Source organism: Heterodontus francisci, chromosome 21 (genome assembly GCF_036365525.1).
Source record: "Heterodontus francisci isolate sHetFra1 chromosome 21, sHetFra1.hap1, whole genome shotgun sequence".
NCBI lineage: Eukaryota > Metazoa > Chordata > Chondrichthyes > Heterodontiformes > Heterodontidae > Heterodontus > Heterodontus francisci.
Window position 1 is genome coordinate 18,613,514 of NC_090391.1, and position 17,411 is coordinate 18,630,924.

Sequence of the window (17,411 nt, forward strand, 5' to 3'; positions counted from 1 at the left end):
ATTGATGAAGGAATATGGGGAGAGAGCAGGACAGTGGGATTTGTATTAGATTGTTCAAGGAATATGGGGAGAGAACAGGACAGTGGGATTAGTATTAGATTGTTAAAGGAATATGGGGAGAGAGCAGGACAGTGGGATTAGTATTAGATAGATAAAGGACTATGGGGAGAGACAGGACAGTGGGATTAGTATTAGATTGTTAAAGGACTATGTGGAAAGAGCAGGACAGTGGGATTAGTATTAGATTGACAAAGGACTATGGGGAGAGAGCAGGACAGTGGGATTAGTATTAGATTGTTCAAGGACTATGGGGAGAGAGCAGGACAGTGGGATTAGTATTAGATTGATAAAGGATTATTGGGAGAGAGCAGGACAGTGGGATTAGTATTAGATTGATAAAGGAATATGGGGAGAGAGCAGGACAGTGGGATTAGTATTAGATTGTTAAAGGAATATGGGGAGAGAGCAGGACAGTGGGATTAGTATTAGATTGATAAAGAAATACGGGGAGAAAGCAGGACAGTGGGATTAGTATTAGATTGTTAAAGGAATATGGGGAGAGAGCAGGACAGTGGGATTAGTATTAGATTGATAAAGGAATATGGGGAGAGAGCAGGACAGTGGGATTAGTATTAGATTGATCAAAGAATATGGGGGAGAGCAGGGCAGTGGGATTAGTATTAGATTGTTAAAGGAATATGGGGAGAGAGCAGGAGAGTGGGATTAGTATTAGATTGATAAAGGAATATGGGGAGAGAGCAGGACAGTGGGATTAGTATTAGATTGTTAAAGGAATATGGGGAGAGAGCAGGACAGTGGGATTAGTATTAGATTGATAAAGGAATATGGGGAGAGAGCAGGACAGTGGGATTAGTATTAGATTGATCAAAGAATATGGGGGAGAGCAGGGCAGTGGGATTAGTATTAGATTGTTAAAGGAATATGGGGAGAGAGCAGGAGAGTGGGATTAGTATTAGATTGATAAAGGAATATGGGGAGAGAGCAGGACAGTGGGATTAGTATTAGATTGATAAAGGAATATGGGGAGAGAGCAGGACAGTGGGATTAGTATGAGATTGTTAAAGGAATATGGGGAGAGAGCAGGACAGTGGGATTAGTATTAGATTGAGAACGGAATATGGGGAGAGGGCAGGACACTGGGATTAGTATTAGATTGTGAAAGGAATATGGGGAGAGAGCAGGACAGTGGGATTAGTATTAGATTGATAAAGGACTATGGGGAGAGGGCAGGACAGTGGGATTAGTATGAGATAGATAAAGGAATATGGGGAGAGAGCAGGACAGTGGCATTAGTGTTAGATTGATAAAGGAATATGGGGAGAGAGCAGTACATTGGGATTAGTATCAGATTGATAAAGGAATATGGGGAGAGAGCAGGACAGTGGGATTAGTATTAGATTGTTAAAGGACTTTGGGGAGAGAGCAGGACAGTGGGATTAGTATTAGATTGATGAAGGAATAAGGGGAGAGAGCAGGACAGTGGGATTAGTATTAGACTGTGAAAGGAATATGGGGAGAGAGCAGGACAGTGGGATTAGTATTAGATTGTTAAAGGAATATGGGGAGAGAGCAGGACAGTGGGATTAGTATTAGATAGATAAAGGACTATGGGGAGAGAGCAGGACAGTGGGATTAGTATTAGATGGATAAAGGAATATGGGGAGAGAGCAGGACAGTGGGATTAGTATTAGATTGATATAGGAATATGGGGAGAGAACAGGACAGTGGGATTAGTATTAGATTGATAAAGGACTATGGGGAGCGAGCAGGACAGTGGGATTAGTATTAGATTGTTAAAGGAATATGGGGAGAGAGCAGGACAGTGGGATTAGTATTAGATTGATAAAGGAATATGGGGAGAGAGCAGGACAGTGGGATTAGTATTAGATTGTAAAAGGAATATGGGGAGGAGGCAGGACAGTGGGATTAGTATTAGATTATTAAAGGAATATGGGGAGAGAGCAGGCCAGTGGGATTTGTATTAGATTGATAAAGGAATATGGGGAGAGAGCAGGACAGTGGGATTAGTATTAGATTGTTAAAGGACTTTGGGGAGAGAGCAGGACAGTGGGATTAGTATTAGATTGATGAAGGAATAAGGGGAGAGAGCAGGACAGTGGGATTAGTATTAGACTGTGAAAGGAATATGGGGAGAGAGCAGGACAGTGGGATTAGTATTAGATTGTTAAAGGAATATGGGGAGAGAGCAGGACAGTGGGATTAGTATTAGATAGATAAAGGACTATGGGGAGAGAGCAGGACAGTGGGATTAGTATTAGATGGATAAAGGAATATGGGGAGAGAGCAGGACAGTGGGATTAGTATTAGATTGATATAGGAATATGGGGAGAGAACAGGACAGTGGGATTAGTATTAGATTGATAAAGGACTATGGGGAGCGAGCAGGACAGTGGGATTAGTATTAGATTGTTAAAGGAATATGGGGAGAGAGCAGGACAGTGGGATTAGTATTAGATTGATAAAGGAATATGGGGAGAGAGCAGGACAGTGGGATTAGTATTAGATTGTAAAAGGAATATGGGGAGGAGGCAGGACAGTGGGATTAGTATTAGATTATTAAAGGAATATGGGGAGAGAGCAGGCCAGTGGGATTTGTATTAGATTGATAAAGGAATATGGGGAGAGAGCAGGACAGTGGGATTAGTATTAGATTGATAAAGGAATATGGGGAGAGAGCAGGACAGTGGGATTAGTATTAGATTGTTAAAGGAATATGGGGAGAGAGCAGGACAGTGGGATTAGTATTAGATTGATAAAGGAATATTGGGAGAGAGCCGGACAGTGGGATTATTATTAGATTGATAAAGGAATATGGGGAGAGAGCAGGACAGTGGGATTAGTATTAGATTGTTAAAGGAATATGGGGAGAGAGCAGGACAGTGGGATTAGTATTAGATTCATAAAGGAATTTGGGGAGAGAGCAGGACAGTGGGATTAGTATTAGATTGATAAAGGACTATGGGGAGAGAGCAGGACAGTGGGATAAGTATTAGATTGAAAAAGGAATATGGGGAGAGAGCAGGACAGTGGGATTAGTATTAGATTGCTAAAGGACTATGGGGAGTGAGCAGGACAGTGGGATTAGTATTAGATTGTTAAATGAATACGGGGAGAGAGCAGGACAGTGGGATTAGTATTAGATTGTAAAAGGAATATGGGGAGGAGGCAGGACAGTGGGATTAGTATTAGATTATTAAAGGAATATGGGGAGAGAGCAGGCCAGTGGGATTTGTATTAGATTGATAAAGGAATATGGGGAGAGAGCAGGACAGTGGGATTAGTATTAGATTGTTAAAGGAATATGGGGAGAGAGCAGGACAGTGGGATTAGTATTAGATTGATAAAGGAATATTGGGAGAGAGCCGGACAGTGGGATTATTATTAGATTGATAAAGGAATATGGGGAGAGAGCAGGACAGTGGGATTAGTATTAGATTGTTAAAGGAATATGGGGAGAGAGCAGGACAGTGGGATTAGTATTAGATTCATAAAGGAATTTGGGGAGAGAGCAGGACAGTGGGATTAGTATTAGATTGATAAAGGACTATGGGGAGAGAGCAGGACAGTGGGATAAGTATTAGATTGAAAAAGGAATATGGGGAGAGAGCAGGACAGTGGGATTAGTATTAGATTGCTAAAGGACTATGGGGAGTGAGCAGGACAGTGGGATTAGTATTAGATTGTTAAATGAATACGGGGAGAGAGCAGGACAGTGGGATTAGTATTAGATTGATAAAGGAATATGGGGAGAGAGCAGGACAGTGGGATTAGTATTAGATAGATAAAGGAATATGGGGAGAGAGCAGGATAGTGGGATTAGTATTAGATTGTTAAAGGAATATGGGGAGAGAGCAGGACAGTGGGATTAGTATTAGATAGATAAAGGAATATGGGGAGAGAGCAGGACAGTGGGATTAGTGTTAGATTGATAAAGGAATATGGGGAGAGTGCAGGACAGTGGGATTAGTATCAGATTGATAAAGGAATATGGGGAGAGAGCAGGACAGTGGGATTAGTATTAGATTGTTAAAGGAATATGGGGAGAGAGCAGGACAGTGGGATTAGTATTAGATTGTTAAAGGAATATGGGGAGAGAGCAGGACAGTGGGATTAGTATTAGATTCATAAAGGAATTTGGGGAGAGAGCAGGACAGTGGGATTAGTATTAGATTGATAAAGGACTATGGGGAGAGAGCAGGACAGTGGGATAAGTATTAGATTGAAAAAGGAATATGGGGAGAGAGCAGGACAGTGGGATTAGTATTAGATTGCTAAAGGACTATGGGGAGTGAGCAGGACAGTGGGATTAGTATTAGATTGTTAAATGAATACGGGGAGAGAGCAGGACAGTGGGATTAGTATTAGATTGATAAAGGAATATGGGGAGAGAGCAGGACAGTGGGATTAGTATTAGATAGATAAAGGAATATGGGGAGAGAGCAGGATAGTGGGATTAGTATTAGATTGTTAAAGGAATATGGGGAGAGAGCAGGACAGTGGGATTAGTATTAGATAGATAAAGGAATATGGGGAGAGAGCAGGACAGTGGGATTAGTGTTAGATTGATAAAGGAATATGGGGAGAGTGCAGGACAGTGGGATTAGTATCAGATTGATAAAGGAATATGGGGAGAGAGCAGGACAGTGGGATTAGTATTAGATTGTTAAAGGACTTTGGGGAGAGAGCAGGACAGTGGGATTAGTATTAGATTGATGAAGGAATAAGGGGAGAGAGCAGGACAGTGGGATTAGTATTAGACTGTGAAAGGAATATGGGGAGAGAGCAGGACAGTGGGATTAGTATTAGATTGATAAAGGAATATGGGGAGAGAGCAGGACAGTGGGATTAGTATTAGATTGATAAAGGAATATGGGGAGAGAGCAGGACAGTGGGATTAGTATTAGATTGTTAAAGGAATATGGGGAGAGAGCAGGACAGTGGGATTAGTATTAGATTGATAAAGGAATATGGGGAGTGAGCAGGACAGTGGGATTAGTATTAGATTGTTAAAGGAATATGGGGAGAGAGCAGGACAGTGGGATTAGTATCAGATTATTAAAGGAATATGGGGAGAGAGCAGGCCAGTGGGATTAGTATTAGATTGATAAAGGAATATGGGGAGAGAGCAGGACAGTGGGATTAGTATTAGATTGATAAAGGAATATGGGGAGAGAGCAGGACAGTGGGATTAGTATTAGATTGTTAAAGGAATATTTGGAGAGAGCAGGACAGTGGGATTAGTATTAGATTGATAAAGGAATATGGGGAGTGAGCAGGACAGTGGGATTAGTATTAGATTGTTAAAGGAATATGGGGAGAGAGCAGGACAGTGGGATTAGTATCAGATTATTAAAGGAATATGGGGAGAGAGCAGGCCAGTGGGATTAGTATTAGATTGATAAAGGAATATGGGGAGAGAGCAGGACAGTGGGATTAGTATTAGATTGATAAAGGAATATGGGGAGAGAGCAGGACAGTGGGATTAGTATTAGATTGTTAAAGGAATATTTGGAGAGAGCAGGACTTTGGGATTAGTATTAGATTGATAAAGGAATATTGGGAGAGAGCAGGACAGTGGGATTATTATTAGATTGATAAAGGAATATGGGGAGAGAGCTGGACAGTGGGATTAGTATTAGATTGTTAAAGGAATATGGGGAGAGAGCAGGACAGTGGGATTTGTATTAGATTCTTAAAGGAATTTGGGGAGAGAGCAGGACAGTGGGATTAGTATTAGATTGATAAAGGACTATGGGGAGAGAGCAGGACAGTGGGATAAGTATTAGATTGAAAAAGGAATATGGGGAGAGAGCAGGACAGTGGGATTAGTATTAGATTGCTAAAGGACTATGGGGAGTGAGCAGGACAGTGGGATTAGTATTAGATTGTTAAATGAATACGGGGAGAGAGCAGGACAGTGGGATTAGTATTAGATTGATAAAGGAATATGGGGAGAGAGCAGGACAGTGGGATTAGTATTAGATTGATAAAGGAATGTGGGGAGAGAGAGGACACTGGGATTAGTATGAGATTGATAAAGGAATATGGGGAGAGAGCAGGACAGTGGGATTAGTATTAGATTGATAAAGGAATATGGGGAGAGAGCAGGACAGTGGGATTAGTATTAGATAGATAAAGGAATATGGGGAGAGAGCAGGACAGTGGGATTAGTATTAGATTGTTAAAGGAATATGGGGAGAGAGCAGGACAGTGGGATTAGTATTAGATTGTAAATGAAATATGGGGAGAGAGCAGGACAGTGGGATTAGTATTAGATTGTTAAAGGAATATGGGGAGAGAGCAGGACAGTGGGATTAGTATTAGACTCATAAAGGACTATGGGGAGAGAGCAGGACAGTGGGATTAGTATTAGATTGAAAAAGGAATATGGGGAGAGAGCAGGACAGTGGGATTAGTATTAGATTGATAAAGGACTATGGGGAGAGAGCAGGACAGTGAGATTAGTATTAGATAGATAAAGGAATATGGGGAGAGAGCAGGACAGTGGGATTAGTATTAGATTGATAAAGGAATATGGGGAGAGAGAGGACAGTGGGATTAGTATTAGATTGATAAAGGATTATGGGGAGAGAGCAGGACAGTGGGATTAGTATTAGATAGATAAAGGAATATGGGGAGAGAGCCGGACAGTGGGATTAGTATTAGATTGTTAAAGGAATATGGGGAGAGAGCAGGACAGTGGGATTAGTATTAGATTGTAAAAGGAATATGGGGAGAGAGCAGGACAGTGGGATCAGTATTAGATTGATAAAGGAATATGGGGAGAGAGCAGGACAGTGGGATTAGTATTAGATTGCTAAAGGACTATGGGAAGAGAGCAGGACAGTGGGATTAGTATTAGATTGATAAAGGAATATGGGGAGAGAGCAGGACAGTGGGATTAGTATTAGATTGATAAAGGACTATGGGGAGAGAGCAGGACAGTGGGATTATTATTAAATTGTTAAAGGACGTTGGGGAGAGAGCAGGACAGTGGGATTTGTATTAGATTGATAAAGGACTATGGGGAGAGAGCAGTTCAGTGGGATTAGTATTAGATTGTTTAAGGAATTTGGGGAGAGAGCAGGACAGTGGGATTAGTATTAGATTGTTAAAGGAACATGGGGAGAGAGCAGGACAGTGGGATTAGTATTCGATTGATAAAGGAATATGGGGAGAGAGCAGGACAGTGGGATTAGTATTAGATTGATAAAGGAATATGGGGAGAGAGCAGGACAGTGGGATTAGTATTAGATTGTTAAAGGAATATGGGGAGAGAGCTGGACAGTGGGATTAGTACTGGATTGATAAAGGACTATGGGGAGAGAGCAGGACAGTGGGATTAGTATTAGATTATTAAAGGAATATGGTGAGAGAGCAGGACAGTGGGATTAGTACTGGATTGATAAAGGACTATGGGGAGATAGCAGGACAGTGGGATTAGTATTCGATTGTTAAAGGACTATGGGGAGAGAGCAGGACAGTGGGATTAGCATTAGATTGTTAAAGGACTATGGGGAGAGAGCAGGACAGTGGGATTAGTATTAGATTGTTAAAGGACTATGGGGAGAGAGCAGGACAGTGGGATTAGTATTAGATTGACAAAGGACTATGGGGAGAGAGCAGGACAGTGGGATTAGTATTAGATTGTTAAAGGAATATGGGGAGAGAGCAGGACGGTGGGATTAGTATTAGATTGACAAAGGAATATGGGGAGAGAGCAGGACAGTGGGATTAGTATTAGATTGTTAAAGGAATATGGGGAGGGAGCAGGACAGTGGGATTAGTATTAGATTGATAAAGGAATATGGGGAGAGAGCAGGACAGTGGGATTAGTATTAGATTGATAAAGGAATATGGGGAGAGAGCAGGACAGTGGGATTAGTATTAGATTGTTAAAGGAATATGGGGAGAGAGCAGGACAGTGGGATTAGTATTAGACTGATAAAGGAATATGGGGAGAGAGCAGGACAGTGGGATTAGTATTAGATTGTTAAAGGAATATGGGAAGAGATCAGGACAGTGGGATTAGTATTAGATTGTTAAAGGAATATGGGGAGAGAGCAGGACAGTGGGATTAGTATTAGATTGTTAAAGGAATATGGGGAGAGAGCAGGACAGTGGGATTAGTATTAGATTGTTAAAGGAATATGGGGAGAGAGCAGGACAGTGGGATTAGTATTAGATTGATAAAGGAATATGGGGAGAGAGCAGGAAAGTGGGATTAGTATTTGATTGATAAAGGACTATGGGGAGAGAGCAGGACAGTGGGATTAGTATTAGATTGTTAAAGGAATATGGGGAGAGAGCAGGACAGTGGGATTAGTATTAGATTGTTAAAGGAATATGGGGAGAGAGCAGGACAGTGGGATTAGTATTAGATTGATAAAGGAATATGGGGAGAGAGCAGGAAAGTGGGATTAGTATTTGATTGATAAAGGACTATGGGGAGAGAGCAGGACAGTGGGATTAGTATTAGATTGATAAAGGAATATGGGGAGAGAGCAGGAAAGCGGGATTAGTATTAGATTGAAAAAGGAATATGGGGAGAGAGCAGGACAGTGGGATTAGTATTAGATTGTTAAAGGACTATGGGGATAGAGCAGGACAGTGGGATTAGAATTAGAGTGTTGAAGGAATATGGGGAGAGAGCAGGACAGTGGGATTAGTATTGGACTGATAAAGGAGTATGGGAAGAGAGCAGGACAGTGGGATTAGTATTAGATTGATAAAGGAATATGGGGAGAGAGCAGGACAGTGGTATTAGTATTAGATTGATAAAGGACGATGGGGTGAGAGCAGGACAGTGGGATTAGTATTAGATTGTTAAAGGACTATGGGATGAGAGCAGGACAGTGGGATTAGTATTAGATTGATAAAGGAATATGGGGAGAGAGCAGGACAGTGGGATTAGTATTAGATTGATAAAGGAATATGGGGAGAGAGCAGGACAGTGGGATTAGTATTAGATTGACAAAAGACTATGGGTAGAGAGCAGGACAGTGGGATTAGTATTAGATTGTTAAAGGAATATGGGTAGAGAGCAGGACAGTGGGATTAGTATTAGATTGATAAAGGATTATGGGGAGAGAGCAGGACAGTGGGATTAGTATTAGATTGATAAAGGAATATGGGTAGAGAGCAGGACAGTGGGATTAGTATTAGATTGATAAAGGAATATGGGGAGAGAGCAGGACAGTGGGATTAGTATTAGATTGATAAAGGAATATGGGGATACAGCAGGACAGTGGGATTAGTATTAGATTGATAAAGGAATATGGGGAGAGAGCAGGATAGTGGGATTAGTATTAGATTGATAAAGGAATATGGGGAGAGAGCAGGACAGTGGGATTAGTATACGATTGTTAAAAGAATATGGGGAGAGAGCAGGACAGTGGGATTAGTATTAGATTGATAAAGGAATATGGGGTGAGGGCAGGACAGTGGGATTAGTATTAGATTGTGAAAGGACTATGGGGAGAGGGCAGGACAGTGGGATTTGTATTAGATTGATAAAGGAATATGGGGAGAGAGCAGGACAGTGGGATTAGTGTTAGATTGATAAAGGAATATGAGGAGAGAGCAGGACAGTGGGATTAGTATCAGATTGATAAAGGAATATGGGGAGAGAGCAGGACAGTGGGATTAGTATTAGATTCTGAAAGGACTATGGGGAGAGAGCAGGACAGTGGGATTAGTATTAGATTGATGAAGGAATATGGGGAGAGAGCAGGACAGTGGGATTAGTATTAGATTGTTCAAGGAATATGGGGAGAGAACAGGACAGTGGGATTAGTATTAGATTGTTAAAGGAATATGGGGAGAGAGCAGGACATTGGGATTAGTATTAGATAGATAAAGGACTATGGGGAGAGAGCAGGACAGTGGGATTAGTATTAGATTGTTAAAGGACTATGTGGAGAGAGCAGGACAGTGGGATTAGTATTAGATTGACAAAGGACTATGGGGAGAGAGCAGGACAGTGGGATTAGTATTAGATTGTTCAAGGACTATGGGGAGAGAGCAGGACAGTGGGATTAGTATTAGATTGATAAAGGATTATGGGGAGAGAGCAGGACAGTGGGATTAGTATTAGATTGATAAAGGAATATGGGGAGAGAGCAGGACAGTGGGATTAGTATTAGATTGTTAAAGGAATATGGGGAGAGAGCAGGACAGTGGGATTAGTATTAGATTGATAAAGAAATATGGGGAGAGAGCAGGACAGTGGGATTAGTATTAGATTGTTAAAGGAATATGGGGAGAGAGCAGGACAGTGGGATTAGTATTAGATTGATAAAGGAATATGGGGAGAGAGCAGGACAGTGGGATTAGTTATAGATTGATCAAAGAATATGGTGGAGAGCAGGGCAGTGGGATTAGTATTAGATTGTTAAAGGAATATGGGGAGAGAGCAGGAGAGTGGGATTAGTATTAGATTGATAAAGGAATATGGGGAGAGAGCAGGACAGTGGGATTAGTATTAGATTGATAAAGGAATATGGGGAGAGAGCAGGACAGTGGGATTAGTATTAGATTGATAAAGGAATATGGGGAGAGAGCAGGACAGTGGGATTAGTATTAGATTGATCAAAGAATATGGTGGAGAGCAGGGCAGTGGGATTAGTATTAGATTATTAAAGGAATATTGGGAGAGAGCAGGAGAGTGGGATTAGTATTAGATTGAGAACGGAATATGGGGAGAGGGCAGGGCACTGGGATTAGTATTGAATTGTGAAAGGAATATGGGGAGAGAGCAGGACAGTGGGATTAGTATCAGATTGTTAAAGGACTATGGGGAGATGGCAGGACAGTGGGATTAGAATTAGATTGATAAAGGAATATGGGGAGAGAGCAGGACAGTGGGATTAGTGTTAGATTGATAAAGGAATATGGGGAGAGAGCAGGACAGTGGGATTAGTATCAGATTGATAAAGGAATATGGGGAGAGAGCAGGACAGTGGGATTAGTATTAGATTGTTAAAGGACTTTGGGGAGAGAGCAGGACAGAGGGATTAGTATTAGATTGATGAAGGAACAAGGGGAGAGAGCAGGACAGTGGGATTAGTATTAGACTGTGAAAGGAATATGGGGAGAGAGCAGGACAGTGGGATTAGTATTAGATTGTTAAAGGAATATGGGGAGAGAGCTGGACAGTGGGATTAGTATTAGATAGATAAAGGACTATGGGGAGAGAGAAGGACAGTGGGATTAGTATTAGATGGATAAAGGAATATGGGGAGAGAGCAGGACAGTGGGATTAGTATTAGATTGATATAGGAATATGGGGAGAGAACAGGACAGTGGGATTAGTATTAGATTGATAAAGGACTATGGGGAGCGAGCAGGACAGTGGGATTTGTATTAGATTGATAAAGGAATATGGGGAGAGAGCAGGACAGTGGGATTAGTATTAGATTGATAAAGGAATATGGGGAGAGAGCAGGACAGTGGGATTAGTATTAGATTGTTAAAGGAATATGGGGAGAGAGCAGGACAGTGGGATTAGTATTAGATTATTAAAGGAATATGGGGAGAGAGCAGGCCAGTGGGATTAGTATTAGATTGATAAAGGAATATGGGGAGAGAGCAGGACAGTGGGATTAGTATTAGATTGATAAAGGAATATGGGGAGAGAGCAGGACAGTGGGATTAGTATTAGATTGTTAAAGGAATATGGGGAGAGAGCAGGACAGTGGGATTAGTATTAGATTGATAAAGGAATATTGGGAGAGAGCAGGACAGTGGGATTATTATTAGATTGATAAAGGAATATGGGGAGAGAGCAGGACAGTGGGATTAGTATTAGATTGTTAAAGGAATATGGGGAGAGAGCAGGACAGTGGGATTAGTATTAGATTCTTAAAGGAATTTGGGGAGAGAGCAGGACAGTGGGATTAGTATTAGATTGATAAAGGACTATGGGGAGAGAGCAGGACAGTGGGATAAGTATTAGATTGAAAAAGGAATATGGGGAGAGAGCAGGACAGTGGGATTAGTATTAGATTGCTAAAGGACTATGGGGAGAGAGCAGGACAGTGGGATTAGTATTTGATTGTTAAATGAATACGGGGAGAGAGCAGGACAGTGGGATTAGTATTAGATTGATAAAGGAATATGGGGAGAGAGCAGGACAGTGGGATTAGTATTAGATTGATAAAGGAATGTGGGGAGAGAGAGGACAGTGGGATTAGTATGAGATTGATAAAGGAATATGGGGAGAGAGCAGGACAGTGGGATTAGTATTAGATTGATAAAGGAATATGGGGAGAGAGCAGGACAGTGGGATTAGTATTAGATAGATAAAGGAATATGGGGAGAGAGCAGGACAGTGGGATTAGTATTAGATTGTTAAAGGAATATGGGGAGAGAGCAGGACAGTGGGATTAGTATTAGATTGTAAAAGAAATATGGGGAGAGAGCAGGACAGTGGGATTAGTATTAGATTGATAAAGGAATATGGGGAGAGAGCAGGACAGTGGGATTAGTATTAGATTGATAAAGAAATATGGGGAGAGAGCAGGACAGTGGGATTAGTATTAGATTGTAAAAGAAATATGGGGAGAGAGCAGGACAGTGGGATTAGTATTAGATTGATAAAGGAATATGGGGAGAGAGCAGGACAGTGGGATTAGTTATAGATTGATCAAAGAATATGGTGGAGAGCAGGGCAGTGGGATTAGTATTAGATTGTTAAAGGAATATGGGGAGAGAGCAGGAGAGTGGGATTAGTATTAGATTGATAAAGGAATATGGGGAGAGAGCAGGACAGTGGGATTAGTATTAGATTGATAAAGGAATATGGGGAGAGAGCAGGACAGTGGGATTAGTATTAGATTGATAAAGGAATATGGGGAGAGAGCAGGACAGTGGGATTAGTATTAGATTGATCAAAGAATATGGTGGAGAGCAGGGCAGTGGGATTAGTATTAGATTGTTAAAGGAATATTGGGAGAGAGCAGGAGAGTGGGATTAGTATTAGATTGAGAACGGAATATGGGGAGAGGGCAGGGCACTGGGATTAGTATTGAATTGTGAAAGGAATATGGGGAGAGAGCAGGACAGTGGGATTAGTATCAGATTGTTAAAGGACTATGGGGAGATGGCAGGACAGTGGGATTAGAATTAGATTGATAAAGGAATATGGGGAGAGAGCAGGACAGTGGGATTAGTGTTAGATTGATAAAGGAATATGGGGAGAGAGCAGGACAGTGGGATTAGTATCAGATTGATAAAGGAATATGGGGAGAGAGCAGGACAGTGGGATTAGTATTAGATTGTTAAAGGACTTTGGGGAGAGAGCAGGACAGAGGGATTAGTATTAGATTGATGAAGGAACAAGGGGAGAGAGCAGGACAGTGGGATTAGTATTAGACTGTGAAAGGAATATGGGGAGAGAGCAGGACAGTGGGATTAGTATTAGATTGTTAAAGGAATATGGGGAGAGAGCTGGACAGTGGGATTAGTATTAGATAGATAAAGGACTATGGGGAGAGAGAAGGACAGTGGGATTAGTATTAGATGGATAAAGGAATATGGGGAGAGAGCAGGACAGTGGGATTAGTATTAGATTGATATAGGAATATGGGGAGAGAACAGGACAGTGGGATTAGTACTAGATTGATAAAGGACTATGGGGAGCGAGCAGGACAGTGGGATTTGTATTAGATTGATAAAGGAATAAGGGGAGAGAGCAGGACAGTGGGATTAGTATTAGATTGATAAAGGAATATGGGGAGAGAGCAGGACAGTGGGATTAGTATTAGATTGTTAAAGGAATATGGGGAGAGAGCAGGACAGTGGGATTAGTATTAGATTATTAAAGGAATATGGGGAGAGAGCAGGCCAGTGGGATTAGTATTAGATTGATAAAGGAATATGGGGAGAGAGCAGGACAGTGGGATTAGTATTAGATTGATAAAGGAATATGGGGAGAGAGCAGGACAGTGGGATTAGTATTAGATTGTTAAAGGAATATGGGGAGAGAGCAGGACAGTGGGATTAGTATTAGATTGATAAAGGAATATTGGGAGAGAGCAGGACAGTGGGATTATTATTAGATTGATAAAGGAATATGGGGAGAGAGCAGGACAGTGGGATTAGTATTAGATTGTTAAAGGAATATGGGGAGAGAGCAGGACAGTGGGATTAGTATTAGATTCTTAAAGGAATTTGGGGAGAGAGCAGGACAGTGGGATTAGTATTAGATTGATAAAGGACTATGGGGAGAGAGCAGGACAGTGGGATAAGTATTAGATTGAAAAAGGAATATGGGGAGAGAGCAGGACAGTGGGATTAGTATTAGATTGCTAAAGGACTATGGGGAGAGAGCAGGACAGTGGGATTAGTATTTGATTGTTAAATGAATACGGGGAGAGAGCAGGACAGTGGGATTAGTATTAGATTGATAAAGGAATATGGGGAGAGAGCAGGACAGTGGGATTAGTATTAGATTGATAAAGGAATGTGGGGAGAGAGAGGACAGTGGGATTAGTATGAGATTGATAAAGGAATATGGGGAGAGAGCAGGACAGTGGGATTAGTATTAGATAGATAAAGGAATATGGGGAGAGAGCAGGACAGTGGGATTAGTATTAGATTGTTAAAGGAATATGGGGAGAGAGCAGGACAGTGGGATTAGTATTAGATTGTAAAAGAAATATGGGGAGAGAGCAGGACAGTGGGATTAGTATTAGATTGTTAAAGGAATATGGGGAGAGAGCAGGACAGTGGGATTAGTATTAGATTGTTAAAGGAATATGGGGAGAGAGCAGGACAGTGGGATTAGTATTAGACTCATAAAGGACTATGGGGAGAGAGCAGGACAGTGGGATTAGTATTAGATTGAAAAAGGAATATGGGGAGAGAGCAGGACAGTGGGATTAGTATTAGATTGATAAAGGAATATGGGGAGAGAGCAGGACAGTGGGATTAGTATTAGATTGTTAAAGGAATATGGGGAGAGAGCTGGACAGTGGGATTAGTATTAGATAGATAAAGGACTATGGGGAGAGAGCAGGACAGTGGGATTAGTGTTAGATGGATAAAGGAATATGGGGAGAGAGCAGGACAGTGGGATTAGTATTAGATTGATATAGGAATATGGGGAGAGAACAGGACAGTGGGATTAGTATTAGATTGATAAAGGACTATGGGGAGCGAGCAGGACAGTGGGATTTGTATTAGATTGATAAAGGAATATGGGGAGAGAGCAGGACAGTGGGATTAGTATTAGATTGATAAAGGAATATGGGGAGAGAGCAGGACAGTGGGATTAGTATTAGATTGTTAAAGGAATATGGGGAGAGAGCAGGACAGTGGGATTAGTATTAGATTATTAAAGGAATATGGGGAGAGAGCAGGCCAGTGGGATTAGTATTAGATTGATAAAGGAATATGGGGAGAGAGCAGGACAGTGGGATTAGTATTAGATTGATAAAGGAATATGGGGAGAGAGCAGGACAGTGGGATTAGTATTAGATTGTTAAAGGAATATGGGGAGAGAGCAGGACAGTGGGATTAGTATTAGATTGATAAAGGAATATTGGGAGAGAGCAGGACAGTGGGATTATTATTAGATTGATAAAGGAATATGGGGAGAGAGCAGGACAGTGGGATTAGTATTAGATTGTTAAAGGAATATGGGGAGAGAGCAGGACAGTGGGATTAGTATTAGATTCTTAAAGGAATTTGGGGAGAGAGCAGGACAGTGGGATTAGTATTAGATTGATAAAGGACTATGGGGAGAGAGCAGGACAGTGGGATAAGTATTAGATTGAAAAAGGAATATGGGGAGAGAGCAGGACAGTGGGATTAGTATTAGATTGCTAAAGGACTATGGGGAGAGAGCAGGACAGTGGGATTAGTATTTGATTGTTAAATGAATACGGGGAGAGAGCAGGACAGTGGGATTAGTATTAGATTGATAAAGGAATATGGGGAGAGAGCAGGACAGTGGGATTAGTATTAGATTGATAAAGGAATGTGGGGAGAGAGAGGACAGTGGGATTAGTATGAGATTGATAAAGGAATATGGGGAGAGAGCAGGACAGTGGGATTAGTATTAGATTGATAAAGGAATATGGGGAGAGAGCAGGACAGTGGGATTAGTATTAGATAGATAAAGGAATATGGGGAGAGAGCAGGACAGTGGGATTAGTATTAGATTGTTAAAGGAATATGGGGAGAGAGCAGGACAGTGGGATTAGTATTAGATTGTAAAAGAAATATGGGGAGAGAGCAGGACAGTGGGATTAGTATTAGATTGTTAAAGGAATATGGGGAGAGAGCAGGACAGTGGGATTAGTATTAGATTGTTAAAGGAATATGGGGAGAGAGCAGGACAGTGGGATTAGTATTAGACTCATAAAGGACTATGGGGAGAGAGCAGGACAGTGGGATTAGTATTAGATTGAAAAAGGAATATGGGGAGAGAGCAGGACAGTGGGATTAGTATTAGATTGATAAAGGACTATGGGGAGAGAGCAGGACAGTGGGATTAGTATTAGATTGATAAAGGAATATGGGGAGAGAGCAGGACAGTGGGATTAGTATTAGATTGATAAAGGAATATGGGGAGAGAGAGGACAGTGGGATTAGTATTAGATTGATAAAGGATTATGGGGAGAGAGCAGGACAGTGGGATTAGTATTAGATAGATAAAGGAATATGGGGAGAGAGCAGGACAGTGGGATTAGTATTAGATTGTTAAAGGAATATGGGGAGAGAGCAGGACAGTGGGATTAGTATTAGATTGTAAAAGGAATATGGGGAGAGAGCAGGACAGTGGGATCAGTATTAGATTGATAAAGGAATATGGGGAGAGAGCAGGACAGTGGGATTAATATTAGATTGATAAAGGACTATGGGGCGGGAGCGGGACAGTGGGATTAGTATTAGATTGTTAAAGGAATATGGGGAGAGAGCAGGACAGTGGGATTAGTATTAGACTCATAAAGGACTATGGGGAGAGAGCAGGACAGTTGGATTAGTATTAGATTGAAAAAGGAATATGGGGAGAGAGCAGGACAGTGGGATTAGTATTAGATTGAGAAAGGACTATGGGGAGAGAGCAGGACAGTGGGATTAGTATTAGATTGACAAAGGAATATGGGGAGAGAGCAGGACAGTGGGATTAGTATTAGATTGTTAAAGGAGTATGGGGAGAGAGCAGGACAGTGGGATTAGTATTAGATTGTTAAAGGACTATGGGGAGAGAGCAGGACAGTGGGATTAGTATTAGATTGTTAAAGGAATATGGGGAGAGAGCAGGACAGTGGGATTAGTATTAGATTGTTAAAGGAATATGGGGAGAGAGCAGGACAGTGGGATTAGTATTAGACAGATAAAGGACTATGGGGAGAGAGCAG